We start from the raw sequence: 15,863 nt of genomic DNA, 5'->3' as shown, positions 1-15,863 counted from the left end.
CTACTCTTTGTCCAGCACAGTATAAATGGCTGAACTGTGTCAATGAAATAGATATGACACAGTTGATGGCTGTGATAATTAGGATGCCTAAATTAAAAAAATGGAGATATATATATATATATATATATATATATATATATATATATATATATATATATACTTAAAGGGTTATTTGAGAGGTCCTTCACCTCCTTATGTTATCTGATTAGGCAAAGTGAACAAAATGCAATGACACAGTCTAAACAATAAAATAGTTATTTGAAAGATGAAATGGATTTCTAGTAAGCTTAATGAAGAAAAGGGAACAAGTTATTAAAAGTTGAGAAGGCCTGGCTTTGTAAATATAAGTAGAACATCACACCTTTCTGGCTGCGACAATTAAGGACAGTATCTAAAGCAAAGGTAATCCAGTCCGTTATTGCAGCATGAAGGAACCTGGCCAGCACTATGCTAACTGATGTTAGCCAGGTAACGACAAATACTATATCATTTCATTTGCATATAAAGACAAAATCTAAAGATAAAATATGACTCAAAATGAAACAAATGCAAACAAATTATTATGGAAATGATGGCAAAATTGTCACTAATTACCTTCGATGAAGGTCTCCCTAGAATTTGTTGCTATTTTCTGGACAATATCAACTTTCAAATTGTAGTAAATATTAGTAAAAATAAACCAATTTTACTTATGGAAAAATCTTACAATTTTAAAACATAAAAACCAAAAGTACTAAATTATCTTAAGATATTAAAACATATTAAATTTTCTCTTATTTATATTCAAAGGCAAACAATATAGAGATTACCAAATATAGCTTGCTGTGTTAAGACATGATTCAGTATGTAATTTTATATATTTCTCCCATTATTGAAGATCTTGTGATGTAAGATTAAAGAAACCAAGTTCCATTCTGAAAAATGTAGAAATTGTATTTGCTAAAGTCCTGTACTCATATAAACAAAACTATGAATAGCATATAGAAATAATGTCCATTAATAGGGATATCCACTGTGTTAGCCATGAAAGTGTAAGAGAACGACCCCACAACGGGTCAGCAATTGCACTAACATCAGAGATGTTGTGATAACATATAGTTTTCTAAAAATCCAACCCCTCCAAACTAAAAATCCAAACAATATAATATACACATATCAAAAATTATGATACATCAATACTGAAAAGAAAAATGAAAAATCTTTAAAATAACTAAACGAGTCAGTGAGAGAGCTCAGGGGGTCAGAGAGTTTGTCACCAACCCTGGTGGTCTGAGATCAAAGCCCCAGAACCCACTGTGGCTTCTCAACTCACCTGTGTTTTGTGGTATATGCATGCCCCCAACACACACAGACACACACACACACACACACACACAGACACACACACACACACACAGGCACATACGCACACAGGCACACACACACACACACACACACACACACACACACGCACACAGGCACACAGGCACACACACACAGGCACACACAGACACACACACACACACAGAGGCACACAGGCACACACACACAGACACACACAGGCACACACACACACTCACAGAGGCACACAGGCACACACACACACGCACACACACACACACACACACAGAGGCACACAGACACACACACACACAGACACACAGACACACACACACACAGACATGCAAAATGACTAATTTATCAGGTATTTTAAGCCAAAGATGGCAGTCAACCAGAAGATTTTATCTTGTTGATAATTAACCAACCCAATATGCATAGAAGATGTTTAGATATATAGTACTGTATTGGTTATGTTCCTCATTGCTGTTACAAATCCTTGATTGAGTCAATTTAAGGGGAAAAGAAATTATTTTTAATTATTATATTTTATTTATTTAGTGTATATGTGCATGGGGTAGGGACTTGCATATTCCACAGTGTTCATGTAGGGGCTAGAGAACAACTTATGGGATCTGATTCTCTCCTTCCACTTGGCTCCTAAGGGTTAATCTTGTTGTCAGGCTTGCTAGAAAGTACCTTTCCTGCTGGGCCACCTCTTTGCCACCCATTTATGATTTTAAAGCGTACAATGCATCTCGGAAGGAAAGGCATTGTTGGTAACAAAAAACAATCTCAGTGTTGCACAAAGGAACATAAGAAGAAGCGAAAGTACCGAGGCAAGGCAATTTCTCTTTGTAAACGTGTGTTCTGAAACTCAAATTGAGGTCACAAGCCCACCAGGGAAGGAAGTTCACATGGGCTTTATTCTAAAGCAGGTGATGATTGCATCTTCCCAACTGACTGGGGTCTGACCTTACAGTCTTTGGAGATGAACTCATTTTAAAAGAATCAGCACATGATAAATGAAGGAATTGGGGAAGGAGTCAGACACTCTAGTCCATGAAATCCTGGGGTGCAACAGGGGACTTCTGTATAGACAAAAGTTTATCAGGTGGGAGAGAGAAAAGATCTGTCCAGTATAGAGAACGTCATAGCAATGAAGATTGTAAGCAGGACCCCTCACAACTTGACAGACCAGGTAGCAGTGACAGATGAGAGTGATGCTGACCCCCATTCAGTTTTTTTCTCTGTTTTTGTTATTTAGTTGGGACTCAGTCTATTAGAGGGTACTACATACATCCGGGGTAGAGCTTCTTTTATCATTTAAACTTCTCTGAAACTCCTTGAATGGTGTATCAACTAGTGTGTCTCCTAGGTGACTCCAAAGCCTGTCAGCCTGACAAAGATGATTAGCTATCACAAGTTCACCTATTATTAACCTAACACATCATTTAAACAGCAGAGTACACCATCCTTGGTTCTCAAACATTCATGTCCATGTCATAATATAAAACATATTTTGTCCATCTCCAAGAATCCCAAGGTCTTAACAGTTCTATTATTATTCAAGAGTTCAAAGCTTCTAAGACTCAAGCCAAATATTTAATACTGAGACCTTTTACATTTTAAAAGAGATGAATGGGAATATAGCAATGAAAGATGAGACAAATGACTACAACTTATCAGGGCAAATACCAAAGCCTCTAGCTCTTGGTGCTTATGGTGGCATCATTTGTTTCTAATGGCTGAGACCTGCTACCCATCTAGCTCCTTTTTTCTTGTACACCTATAGCCTATTTCTTGAGCCAACTCCACTTAGTTGACTCACACCAACTATCTTTGGTGAATTCCTTCTAGCACCCCCTGCATTCTGAGGATTCCATTGCAAACTAGGCTTCATTCTCACAGTTTTATGTGTAACAAAAGCTAATAGTAAGAAAGCAAATGACAACAAACACTGGTGAGAATGGGAAAGGATAAAAACACCACACAACAAGGTGATGTAAATTCATACTATTAAAACCACCCTGAACATCATTGTGAAGATTCTCAAAACACTAAAACTTGAACTACTATATGACATGGCTATGGTACTTAGAGGACTCCATGTCAACATACCACAGAGATACTCACCCATCTTTATTTAATGCAACACTTGTTCTAAAAGCTAAATTATAGGATCAGGCTGAATGCTCATCAACAGATGAATGGATAGAGAAAATATAAGTGTACACAATGGCATTTTAATCTTTCATGAAGAATGAAATTATTTTGTTTGTGGGAAGTTGGATATAACTTCAGGTCAGCATATTAAGAGAAAAAAAACTTAGGAAGACAAATCTCACATATACTCTCATATATGGATCCTAAATTATGTATATGATGTGAAAGTATTACCAGAGAGAATTCTGAAATGGCTTATGGCATGATGTTCAGGTTGTGTCTTGAACTATATATTAGACAAGACATGGAGTCATAGTACTGAAAGTATAGACTGATTAAAAAGGAGAGTGAAACTAGCATATACTCCACTGAATGGGATTGGACTTTAGCAAGCACTGAAATCAAGAGTCCCAATTTCTTTGCTGAGATCTTTTCATGAGTTTAGGAAGAGGGAGGAGGTACTTCCTGCAGAATGGCAATGGGGTACCTAATCTCTGAATTATACCTAATCTATACATCATTATCCTAGTTGATAGATGGACTGGTATGTAACATTGGGTGAACTTCATATGCATAAGCAATACATGACATAATTTCAAGTAAATGCATATCCTCTCATAAATACACATGAGATAGTGAATGGTTTGTTTGCTTTTTCCCTGACAGGTTACCTCAAGGACAGTCTTAGCTTTACTGATCTTGCACTCCGTACAATGCAATGTTTCAAGTGAGTCTTGCTCATACTTCTTTGTCCAGAAAGTGTCTAACTCCAAATCACTCACAGGAAGGGAGGTGCTGATATTAGGAAAGGGTAGACATATTTTTCTAAGGGGTCTTGTCCTGTGTAGCTGGGCTGTTCCTATAATCACCTGCCCTAGTGAAGCAAAGTGTCAGAGTGTGGGGTGTAAATAGGAATAGGAGGAGGAAGAGGGGACTATTTGGAAGGGAGGTATACGTGGTCAAGGTACGTGATATACTTTCATGAAAATAGCATTATAACATGCAATATTATGCACAATGGATATAAACTAATAAACTAAGGAAAACTGTAGCTTGTTGGCAAAGGCACAATCAGCAATTTTAATCTGTTCACACTCCTTTCCTTATCAAAGTGCACAGTTGTAATATCCTTCCTTCCTCAAATTCTTATTATAAGCCTCAGTAAATCTGGGGAGCAATAACTATGTCATAATCTCAGCATATGCTCCTCTCTTTAACCATATTATGCCAAGCCGTTTGGTCCCTTACTTTTGAGTTCAGCTTCATTGGAATCTTCAAGACACGGGGAGAATGCAGCCAGACAATGTTTCCAGAAAGAAAAACAAACAGCCCATTTCACTCTGACCTCAGGAGCACAGTCTTTACCTCTGTTTGTATAGCAGCAGTATTCTAGTCTTCCACACTCATAGCAGAAGTTCTGCAAAGCTCTGCTTAAAAGATTTATTTATCTCACAGAGCCAAACTTTGACGTTCCTCCTTGGCTGCATAATTGAGTAGTGGAGTTCCAAACCAGTTTGGCATACATGAGACACTAAAACAAAAAGACAAAAACAATAAAAACAAATTCAGAGATTAGGTATAAATATCTACAAATGCATAGTACTAAGATGTATATAGGATTATATTGATTTAATTTCAAAGATAAAAAGCAAGATTGTCATTGTCATATTACTGTTCTGTTGCTTTGAAGAGACAGCATAAGCAGGCTTAGCCTGGCATGGTAGTAAACCATTAAGCTGCATTTCCTGTCAAAATAACTTATAAATAAAGCATTTAATTGGGAACTTGCTTAATATTTTGAGAGTTCTAACCCATGACTATCATTGTGGGGAGCACAGTGGCAGACAGATATACACAGCACTGGTGTAGTAGCTGAGAGCTTACTTCTGCTCTGTATATTATAGGCAGAAAGAGAGAGAACAAGACTGGACCCAGTGTGGGCTTTTTAAACCTCAAAGCCCACCCTCAGTGACACACTTCCTCCACCAGGGGCATACTTTTTAATCCTTTCCAAACAGTTCCACAAACTGGGAAGCAAGCATTCAAATATATGAGCCTGTGGAGCCATTCTCATTTAAACCACCACAGTCATAGAGATTAGTTTTAATTTATAATTTATTCTTCAAGAGAAAGCTAAATTTAAGTTCTTATTAATTATAAAATTGTAAGGAATGCTGTGGCAGATAACTATCTTAGCCAGCTGATTTCAAAGATTAAAAACTAAGAAATATATTACGAATGTTCAATGTTATTTAAGCAGGAGACAATAGTAAGAACTTTGGGGTCTCATCTCAATGGATATTTTGTGACTCTAAAAATCTGAGTAAAGGTATTGATTTGTCAATATTTCCATCTATTCTTTTTTTCAGACATAGGTGTGATATACCAGCTGTTTGAAGGCCAAGTCAAGAAAACCACAGAAAGATTAAGAATAACCTGGGCTTCATACTCCATCTCTGAAAACTACAAATACAAAAATTAAAATAAAGTAGAAATAATTACGATGTGTACTACTTAAATTGGTAATTTGTATGCTTGTTATTTTAAAAAGCAATAATTTTATTTTGAAAATTCACTGGGAATAGTCTATCTCCTTTAAATTAAAGCTGATTTTTAATATTGCTTTGTAATATTTTGCATCCTTAAGATTTTTGAAAGCTTAGGTCAAGACTGAAATCCCACATTTATTACTCTGGGCATTAGGCAGTACTTACTCCTGCAAACATAGCTATCTTTCCCATAGTACATGACTGTTACGATATTTCCCCTTTTAGAATAGGGAAAATGGAAGTGTACAATCCATATCGAGCTCTTTGAATAGCCATCTGTGAAACAAAGTGAAGGAGAACAGGTGCCTGAGGAGACAGTTTCTGATCATCACATCTGAGACTAAAATATTTCACTCTGTGAAATCAGTGACCTTTGAAATGAGCAGGTATGTTTCATCACTCCTGTTCCTGAACCACAGGTTAGGATACAGTTTGAATGGTTTGTTTTAGTTTGCTTTTCTATTGTGATAAAACATCAGCACCAAAAGCAACTTTGGGAGGAAAGGGTTTTTTTTGGCTTACACTTCCAGATTATAGTCCAACGCTGAGGGAAGCTGAGGTATGTAGTCAAGCAGGCCAAGAATCTAGAGACGGGAACTGAGGCAGGAAATGTGGCTTAATGGTTTACTACCATGCCTGGCTAAGCCTGATTTTTTATATACCCTGGGGGTATATAAAAAAATGTTCCCATGTGCCCATCCACAGTGAGTTGGGCCCTACTGCATCAGTCATTAATCAAGAAAATGTCCCATAGAGTTGCCTATAGGCCAATATGAAAATTTCCCTCTTTCCAAATTACTCCTGCTTGTTTCAAGCTGACAAACAACTAATCAGGGAAACTGATCTCTTGTCAGCTTCATATACCCAAGCATTACTACTTGTGGTGGTTTGAGTGAGAACAGCTCCTGTAGGCTCACATGCTTGAATTGCTGGTCCCCAGTTAGTGGAACTGTTTGGGAAGCCATAGGAAGTTTGGCCTTGTTAGAGGAGGTGTGGGACTCGAGGTTTCAAAAGCTTACTTCAATCCCTGTGTCTCTGCCTGCTGCCTGCAGATCAAGGTGTAAATCTCTCAGCCACTGCCCCAGTACTATGCTGGCCCTCCATGACGATCATGGACTAACTCTCCAAAACTGTGAGCAAACCCCAAACCAAATGCTTTCTTCCATAAGTGTTGCCTTGGTCATGGTGTCTCTTCATAGCAGTAGAACATAAAGCAAGACACAATTAAACTATAAGATTTCCCTTCTTGTTTGTTCCTCCAAATCTATTAATACCAATGTCACAACATAAAACACAAATAACTTTAAAAGTTGTAATTTAAAATTATATTTCTTAAAAGTCCAAGTTCTCTTTAAATACCCAGTGTCACTTAAAAATCTAAAGTCTCCCTATGACTTTCTTACTCCAAGAGGGAAGAAGCAGGACACAGTCACAATCAATTCAAAGCAAAAGCAAATTCTGTAAGTGCCTGTGGTTACTTACCGGGCCAAGATCATCTGATATGGCCACGAGAAATGAAACCAGGCTGGTTGGAGGGTCCACAGCAAAACATAAGTTGCAGCAATTTTATTAAGAGCAATAAGAGTTTTTATGTTTATCAGAAACAGAACATGATGGCAATTGCCAGGATCAATACAGTTGTAGCTGCCAGGATGCAATGAAGTTTGCAAGATGTACAGGGTACACAAGATTAATGTCTAAGACCAATTTTCCTGTCAAGCTTCCATGCTTCCTTGACTACTAAGGGATCATACAGAGAAACACAGAGTGGTTTGAACATTTCACTGCCTGAAGGAGTTCATCAGGCTCTCCGGAACTAGAAGTCCCTCTAACCAAAAGACCCATGACACATGCCTCTCTAGGCAGCTAGGCTAGGCCAACTCCATGGTTCCCTGCAATATTCAACAGTGTAAAATGTTCAGTGCTTGATGTCTGGGACCTACTCACAATCTTCTGGCCTCTAAGGGGCCTGGGCAGCCCCTGTTTCTGCCATCTGTAACGAACATGGTGCCTGCCTCATGGGTTCCAGCTGGCTCTACTCCACAGCTCTTGCTATCCTTGGCTGTTGTCCTATAGTCATGGAATCTTGAATATTCTTCAGTCTCCATAGGCTGCATATTCACCAATGACCTCTGGGTTTTTCTTTAGAGACTCTGACCTTTCCATATGATGTCAAGCCTCAGTCTTTTTTCCATGACCACTTAAACCCTGCAGTCTCCATTGCAAATGAGGCTGCGCCTTCATCCCTGGCTTCTCACAGTGCCAATACCCAGCTGATCTCCATGTTGTCTTTATACCTTCAAAACCAGAACCACCTGGGGGACTCTTACACATTACCAAGTTCAGTTGCCAGAAAGGGAAGTTAGCACTGGCCCTCCTGGAGCACAACTTCTGTTTGCTGAACCATAGGAAATACCCCCAGAAGATTTCACCTACATAATGCTCATCTCCTCTTACTCACAGCAGATTTTCCAAAACTAGCTGAACATCATCAATTATCCCAATAAAGCAAAAGTTTCATTCTGTGGTGCTGTTCTCCTATTAGTAACAACTGATTATTCAAACTCAGCTTCCCAGAACCACATGTACTTAATTCAAAATATCACATAAACACCTCTAATAGAGTCTTTCCTCTCCTTGAAACTTTACAAGACCTCCATCATCTGCAACACTTTCAGCAGTTCTATCTCCCAACTTTCCATAATATCCCATTAAGTTCTGAACACTCAATGGTGTTTCTGGCCCAAAGTTCCAAAATCTTACACAACCTTTCCCCCAAAACAGTGACAAGGAAGGTCTGTCACAGAAATACTCTGTGATCCTGGGACAAATTTCTATCTTAGTTTACTTTTCTATTGATATGATAAAAACAAAAACAAAAACAAAACAAACAAATCAACTTGAAGAGAAAAGGGTTTATTTTCCTCCACTTCTACATCATAGCCCATCACGAGGGAAGCCAAGGTGAAAACTCAAGCAGTCCAGGAACTGTCACGAAGGAGTGCATTTTATTGGTTTGCTCAGCCTGCTTTTCTATACAACCTAGGACCACCTACTCAGGGTTGGTACTGCCCACAGTAAGCTGAGCTCTCAAACAACAATCATTAAGCAAGAGAAATGTTAGAGGGGCGTACAGGGTAATCTGATGGAAGCATTTCCTTAATCGAAGTTCTCTCTTTCCAAATGACTTAAGCTTGTGTCAAGTGGACAAAAACTCACTAACCGGGACAGTTCCTAATTGATGACTTCAGTTTCTATGTATTATGGAATTTTAAAAAACCAACTAGACACAAAAGACTTGCAAGAGATAATAAACTAAGGAAACCTAATTATCAGTACTGGAAAGCAAGTAGAAGGAATTCTAATTGTGACTTTTTTTGTCTAATTTTTTTCCAATTAAAAACTGTTATGAATGTGTTCCTTCATGTTAGAACAGAGGAATGCTTTCAGTTACTGTTCTTTTCATTCACTTTTTCTGACTTCATCTGATTGATATTTTCTTGCTTGAATGGATAAATCTAATGACAATGAAAAAGTTTATGATTTTGTTTTCATTTTTGTCAGGTTTGTAAATGTATTCTATTATTACATTCAAATGATGACATTTTCCTATCTAATGAAGCAGACTTATATCTTTACTTTTAAAAAAATCCAAAATGTGTCCTTGAATGCAGCCCACCAAGAATTTTTCATGGGTTTTGTATGATGAATATATTTATATTTCATTTTTGACTAAGTAAAGCCATTTGAAAAAAGTTAAACTACCATGTTTAATGAAATATCAAGTATACCTTTAAAAATGCATTGAAAGAGCTTCATGTAGATTCATGATAAAGCTCCATTTCTTTGGTGGGAAAGGAAGACTTCTGGCATTTGATTGATATTTTGTTTTCTGGTTTACTTCAAAGGTACCATTAATTTACAAGATATGATTTCCCTTTCAATTTATAAAAACGTATTACAGATTTCACAGTTTCTTTTTGAAACTACCCTGTAACTTACATGGCAGTATATGCTCTCTTGGTTGATACGGAAGCTGAGAAGAAAGCTAAAATGATTTGCTTAAAATTACTTAGTAAGTTAATAAATTTTCAGTTTAACTACAGGTCTGTTGTATCTCAGCTGAATTGATGTCGTGTTTTTTTTTTTTTAATCTAAATTTCCATTTCTAAGACAGTGTCCTTATGGTGTTTCAGTCTTTCAACACTTTGGTTACCTGAATAACATAAGCACAAGGGAAAATGTTAAAATACTGATGTCAGCTTTATCATATGGTTAAAAATACTTTGTTTGGCTTCTTTCCTAGGTTCATTCCACAGTATTTGCTCTCTCTAAGCCCTAAAACATTAAGCAATGTTTCTCTTATTTAAGTGTGGAAATGGAAACCAAATCCTCTTAGAGTGTCTCTGTCTTTACCTGTCTTCTTTCCTTCTCCTTCCCTGTAAGGAAAGTCAGTCCACTCTTTTACTTTAACAGTAAAACTTGTGTCTGCCTTCCTTACCCAGCTGTAGGTCATGTACTGCTTCATTCATCCCCATTCTGTCTTTGAGTGGCCTTATTAATAATTTTTCCCCATGTGTTCGGTTCTTATGTATCCTGAAAATTGTTCTCCTCAAAACTGCTTGTTTTCAAACTACATCCCTTCTACTTTATTTTCAAAATGCCAAGAGTATTATTTTAATTGCCTTGCTCTAAATGTAACTACTTAAACTTAAAATTTCTATGCATTATAATGAAGCTAGTCATATCATAATTAAAAGTCTAGAAAGAATCCCTTTTCAGGTTTTACTTTGAAAAATAAGTAATATGATATATATGACAATGTCTTAGTAAACTCACTATTTTGCACTATTAATGTATTAAATATTTTAAAATAAAGTTCTTGTTTCTCTTTCACCATCTGCATCAAATATGTAATATGTATTTTGGAAATGTTTTATTAATAGGATCTTTTACTTCTGTTTTTTTTTTTTTTTCTGGTAGCACAGCAGCTTCATCTGAATATACTGTTGTTTCAGCCAGTAATTTTTCTAAGAAACTGCCATATTGATTTCCAAATTTGCTGTACAAGTTCTCACTCCCACCAGCAGTGGAGGAGTGTTCTCCTTACTCTACATCCTCTCCAACATAAGCTGTCATCATTGTTTTTTGATCTTAACTATTCTGATAGGTTTAAGATCATATCTCATAGTCATTTTGATTTGCATTTCCCTGATAACTAAAGATGTTAAGCAACTCCTTAAATTTCTTCCTGCCATTTGAGATTCTTCTGTTGATATTCTCTGTTTAGGTTTGTACTGCATTTTTTTATTGGATTACTTGGTATTTTGACATCTAGTTTCTTGAGTTCTTTGTGTATTTTGGAGATCAGCCCTCTAGCAGATGTGGAGTTGGTGAAGCTCTCTTCCCATTCTGTGGCCTGCTGTTTTGTCTTATTGACCTTGTCCCTTTGACTTACAGAAGCTATTCCGTTTTAGGATACCATTTATTAATTGTAGATCTCAGTGTCTATGCTACTGGTGTTACATTCAGGAAGCAGTCTCCTGTGCCAATGTGCTCAAGCTACTTCCTACTTTCTCTTCTGTCAGCTTCAGTGTAACTGGATTTATGTTGAGGTCTTTGTTCTACTTGGACTTGAGCTTTGTGCATGGTTAAAGATACGGATCTGTTTGCATTCTTCTACATGTCGACATCCAGTTACGCCCGCAACATTAGTTGAACATACTTTTTTTTTCCATTGTACAATTTTGGATTCTTTGTCAAAAATCAAGTGTTCAAAGGTGTGTAGATTTATGTCAGGTTCTTCAATTCAATTCCATTGATCCTCATGTCTGTTTTTATGCCAATGCCAATCTGTTTTTATTACTATAGTTCTATAGTAGAGTTTGAGGTCAGGGATGGTAATGTCTACAGAAGTTCCTTTATTGTACAGGATTGTTTTGGCTATCTTGATTTTTTTTTCCATATGAAGTTGAGTATTGCTCTTTTGAGGTCTGTGAAGAATTATGTTGGGATTTTTTGGGGATTGCATTGAATCTGTAGATTGTTTTTGGTAAGATTGCCATTTTTACTGTGTTAATTCTACCTATCCATGAGCATAGAAGATCTTTCCATTTTCTCATATCTTCTTCAATTTATTTCTTCAAAGACTTAAAGTTCTTATAATACAGGTCTTTCACTTGTCTTGTCAGAGTTACCCCAAGATATTTTACATTATCTGTGGCTATTATAAAGGGCATTGTTTCTCTGATTTCTTTCTCAGCCCATTTATTATTTGTATGCAGGTGGACTACTAATTTTTTTTTCAGTTAATCTTGTGTCCTCCCATATTACAGAAGGTATTTATCAGCCGTAGGAGTTCCCTGGTAGAATTTTTGGGGTCACATATATATACTATCATATCATCTGCAAATAGTGAATGTCTGATTTCTTCTTTTCTAATTTGTGTTCACTTGATCTCTTTTTGTTGTCTTATTGCTCTAACTAGAACTTTGAGTATTATATTGAAAAGATATGGAGAGAGTAGACATTCTTGTCTTGTTCCTGATTTTAGTGGAATTGCTTTGAGTTTCTCTCTATTTAATTTGATGTTGGCTATCAGCTTGCTGTATATTGCTTTGATCCCTGATCTCTCCAAGACCATTATTGTAAAGGGTTATTGGATTTTGTCAAAGACTTTTTCAGAATTTAATGAGATGATCATGTGGTTATTTTCTTTCAGTTTGTTTATATGATGGATTATATTGACAGATTTTTGTATGATGAACCATCCATACATTTCTGGGATGAAGCCTACTTGATCTTGGTGGATTATTTATTTGATGTGTTCTTGGATTTGGTTTGCCAATATTTTATTGAGTATTTTTGCATCAGTGTTCATGAGGAAGATTGGTCTGTGATTCTCTTTCTTAGTTTCAGCTTTGTGTGGTTTGAGTATCAGGGTACCTTGCCTCATAAAAAGAGTTTGGCAATTTCCTTCTGTTTCTATTATGTGAAACAATTTGAGAAGTATTTGTATTAGATTTTCTTTAAAATTTTTGTATAATTCTGTGCTAAATCCATCTGGCCCTGGGCATTTTTTGCTTGGTAGAATTTTAATGACTGTTTCTATTTCCTTAGGGTAATAAGTTTATTTAAATTATTAGGTCTATTTAAATTATTTATCTGGTTTTGATTTAATTTTGTTATGTGGTACCTATGCAGAAAATTGTCCATTTCTTTTAGATTTTCCAATTTTGTGAAGTACAGGTTTTTGAAGTATGACCCAATGATTCTCTGGATTTCCTCAATGTTAGTTGTTATGTCTCCCTTTTCATTTTTGATTTTGTGATTTTGGATATTCTCTCTCTGCCTTTTGGTTACTTTGGGTAAGGGTGTGTATTTTGTTCTTCTTCTCAAAGAATCAACTCTTTGTTTCATTGATTATTTGTATTTTTTTTGTTTCTGTTTTATTGATTTTAGCCCTCAGTTTGATTATTTTCTGTCATCTACTCCTCCTTGATGAGTTTGCTTCTTTTTGTTCTAGAGCTTTCTTGTGTGCTGTTAATTTGCTAGTGTGAGATTTTTCCAAATTCTTTATGTAGGCACTTAGAGCTATGAACTTTCCTCTTAGCAAGGCTTTCATGGTGTCCCATAAGTTTGTGTATGTTGTGCATTAATTTCCACTGAACTCTATGAAGTCATTACTTTCTTTTTTATTTCTTCCTTGACCCAGTGATGATTGACTTGAGGATTGTTCAATTTCCCTGAGTTTGTAGGCTTTCTGTAATTTGTTTTGTTGCTGAATTTTAACTTTAAGCTATGGTGATGCAATAAGATACAGAAGATTATTCCAATTTTTGTATATGTTGAGATTTGCTTTGTGACCAAGTATGTGGTCAATTTTAGAGAAGGTTACATAAGGTGCTGAGAAGGTATATTCTTTTGTGTTTGGATGAAATGTATAGATGTCTGTTAAGTTTATTTGAGTCATAACATCTGTTAGTTTCCTTATTTCTATGTTGAGTTGCTGTTGGGCAAACATGTCCATTGGTGAGAGTGCAGTAGTGAAGTCTGCCACTATTAGTGTGTGGGGTTTCATGTGTGATTTAAGCTTTGGAAATGTCTCTTTTACAAATATGGGTGCCTTATATTTGAGGAACAAATGCTCAGAATTGAGACTTCATCTTGATTGATTTTTCCTGTGATGAATATGAAATGTCCTTCTCTTTTTGTTTCAAATAATTTTAGTTTGAAGTCTATTTTGTTAGATATTAGGATAGCTATACCAGCTTGTTTCTTAGGTCCATTTTGATTGAAAAATATTTTCCCAACCCTTTTCCCTATGGCAATGTCTGTCTTTGAAGTTGAGGTGTGCTTCTTGCATGCATCAGAAGGATGGATCCTGTTTTCATATCCATCCTGTTAGCTTGTGTCATTTTATAGGTGAATTGAGCCCATTGATATTAACAGACATTAATGACCAGTGATTGTTAATTCCTGTTATTTTTTTGTTTTGTTGTTGTTGGTGGTAATGTGTGTGTGTTTCCCTTCTTTGGGATTTGCTGGTGTGGGATTACCTATTGCCTGTGTTTTCTTGGGTGCAGCTAACTTCCTTGGGTTGGCGTTTTCCTTCCAGTTCTTTCTGTAGGGCTGCATTTGTGGGTGCTATTGTTTAAATCTGATTTTGTCATGTGATATCTTGTTTTCTTTATCTATGGTGATTGAAAGTTTTGCTTGGTATAGTAATCTGGGGTGGCATCTGAGATGTCTTAGTGTCTTAATAACATGTGTCCAGAACCTTCTGGCTTTCAGAGTCTCCATTGAGAAGCTGGATGTAATTCTGATAGGTCTGCCTTTATAAGCCACCTGGCCTTTTTCCTTCATAGCTCTTAATATTCTTTCTTCATTCTGTATGTTTAGTGTTTTGATTGTTATGTGGCAAGGGGATTTTTCTTTTTGGTCCAGTATGTTTGGTGTTCTGTAAGCTTCTTGTATCTTCAGAGGCATGTCCTTCTTTAGGTTGGGAAAATTTTCTTCTATAAGCTTGTGAAATATATTTTTGTGCCTTTGAGCTGGAATTCTTCTTCTTTTTCTATCCTTATTACTTTTAGGTTTGGCCTTTTCATGGTGTTCCAGATTTCCCAGATGTTTTGTGTTAAGAATTTGTTAGATTTAACATTTTCTTTGACTAATGAATCTATTTCCCCTCTATCATATCTTCAATGCCTGAGAGTCTCTCTCTCTCTCTCTCTCTCTCTCTCTCTCTCTCTCTCTCTCTCTCTCTCTCTATCTCTTGTATTCTGTTGGTTATGCTTGCATCTGTAGTCCCTGTTTATTTACCCAGATTTTTCATTTCCATAATTCCCCCAGTTCGTGGTTTGTGTTTTCTTTATTGCCTCTATTTCAGCTTTCAAGGCTTGAACTATTCCCTTCACCTGTTTGATTGTTTTTTCTTGGCTTTCTTTAAGGAATTTATTGATTTCTTACTTTTTTTTTTTTTTGCCTTTTCCTCAATTTCTTTAAGGGAATTTTTCATTTCCTCTTTAAGGGCCTCTATCTTCATAAAGTTATTTTTAAGGTCATTTTCTGCTTCATCTGTGTTAGGATGTTCAGGTCTTGCTGTTGTAAAACCACCAGGTTCTGGTGGTGTCGTATTGCTCTTTATGTTGTTAAATGTATTCTTACCCTGCCATTTATCCATCTGGGTTTGGGATAATTATAGGTAGGGGTATTGATTCTTCTGATGTCTTTGTTGAATGGGTCTTTTGTTCCTTTATTGTCTGTTTTCTTTATTGTCTTTTGGCCTAAAATGGCCAAAGGTTCTGGTGATTGGCTAGTTGTCAGGTCAAG

General features: G+C 36.4%; 2 long non-coding RNA genes across 2 annotated transcripts in view; one reads left to right on the top strand and one right to left on the bottom strand.

Annotated features, from left to right (window-relative positions):
* LOC128110715 (uncharacterized) overlaps positions 1-9,795 on the top strand; it is an 87,032-nt gene extending 77,237 nt beyond the window's left edge. Inside the window, exons 7-8 of the long non-coding RNA XR_008218290.1 lie at positions 4,150-4,210; positions 5,853-9,795. This is a non-coding gene — a long non-coding RNA (uncharacterized LOC128110715). The remainder of the gene's footprint in view (positions 1-4,149; positions 4,211-5,852) is intronic.
* LOC128110716 (uncharacterized) overlaps positions 4,228-15,863 on the bottom strand; it is a 61,658-nt gene continuing 50,022 nt past the window's right edge. Inside the window, exon 3 of the long non-coding RNA XR_008218291.1 lies at positions 4,228-5,014. This is a non-coding gene — a long non-coding RNA (uncharacterized LOC128110716). The remainder of the gene's footprint in view (positions 5,015-15,863) is intronic.

Source organism: Peromyscus californicus, unplaced genomic scaffold (genome assembly GCF_007827085.1).
Source record: "Peromyscus californicus insignis strain IS unplaced genomic scaffold, ASM782708v3 Scaffold_15__1_contigs__length_86483966, whole genome shotgun sequence".
Taxonomy (NCBI): domain Eukaryota; kingdom Metazoa; phylum Chordata; class Mammalia; order Rodentia; family Cricetidae; genus Peromyscus; species Peromyscus californicus.
This window is presented reverse-complemented; position numbering and strand designations above follow the sequence as displayed.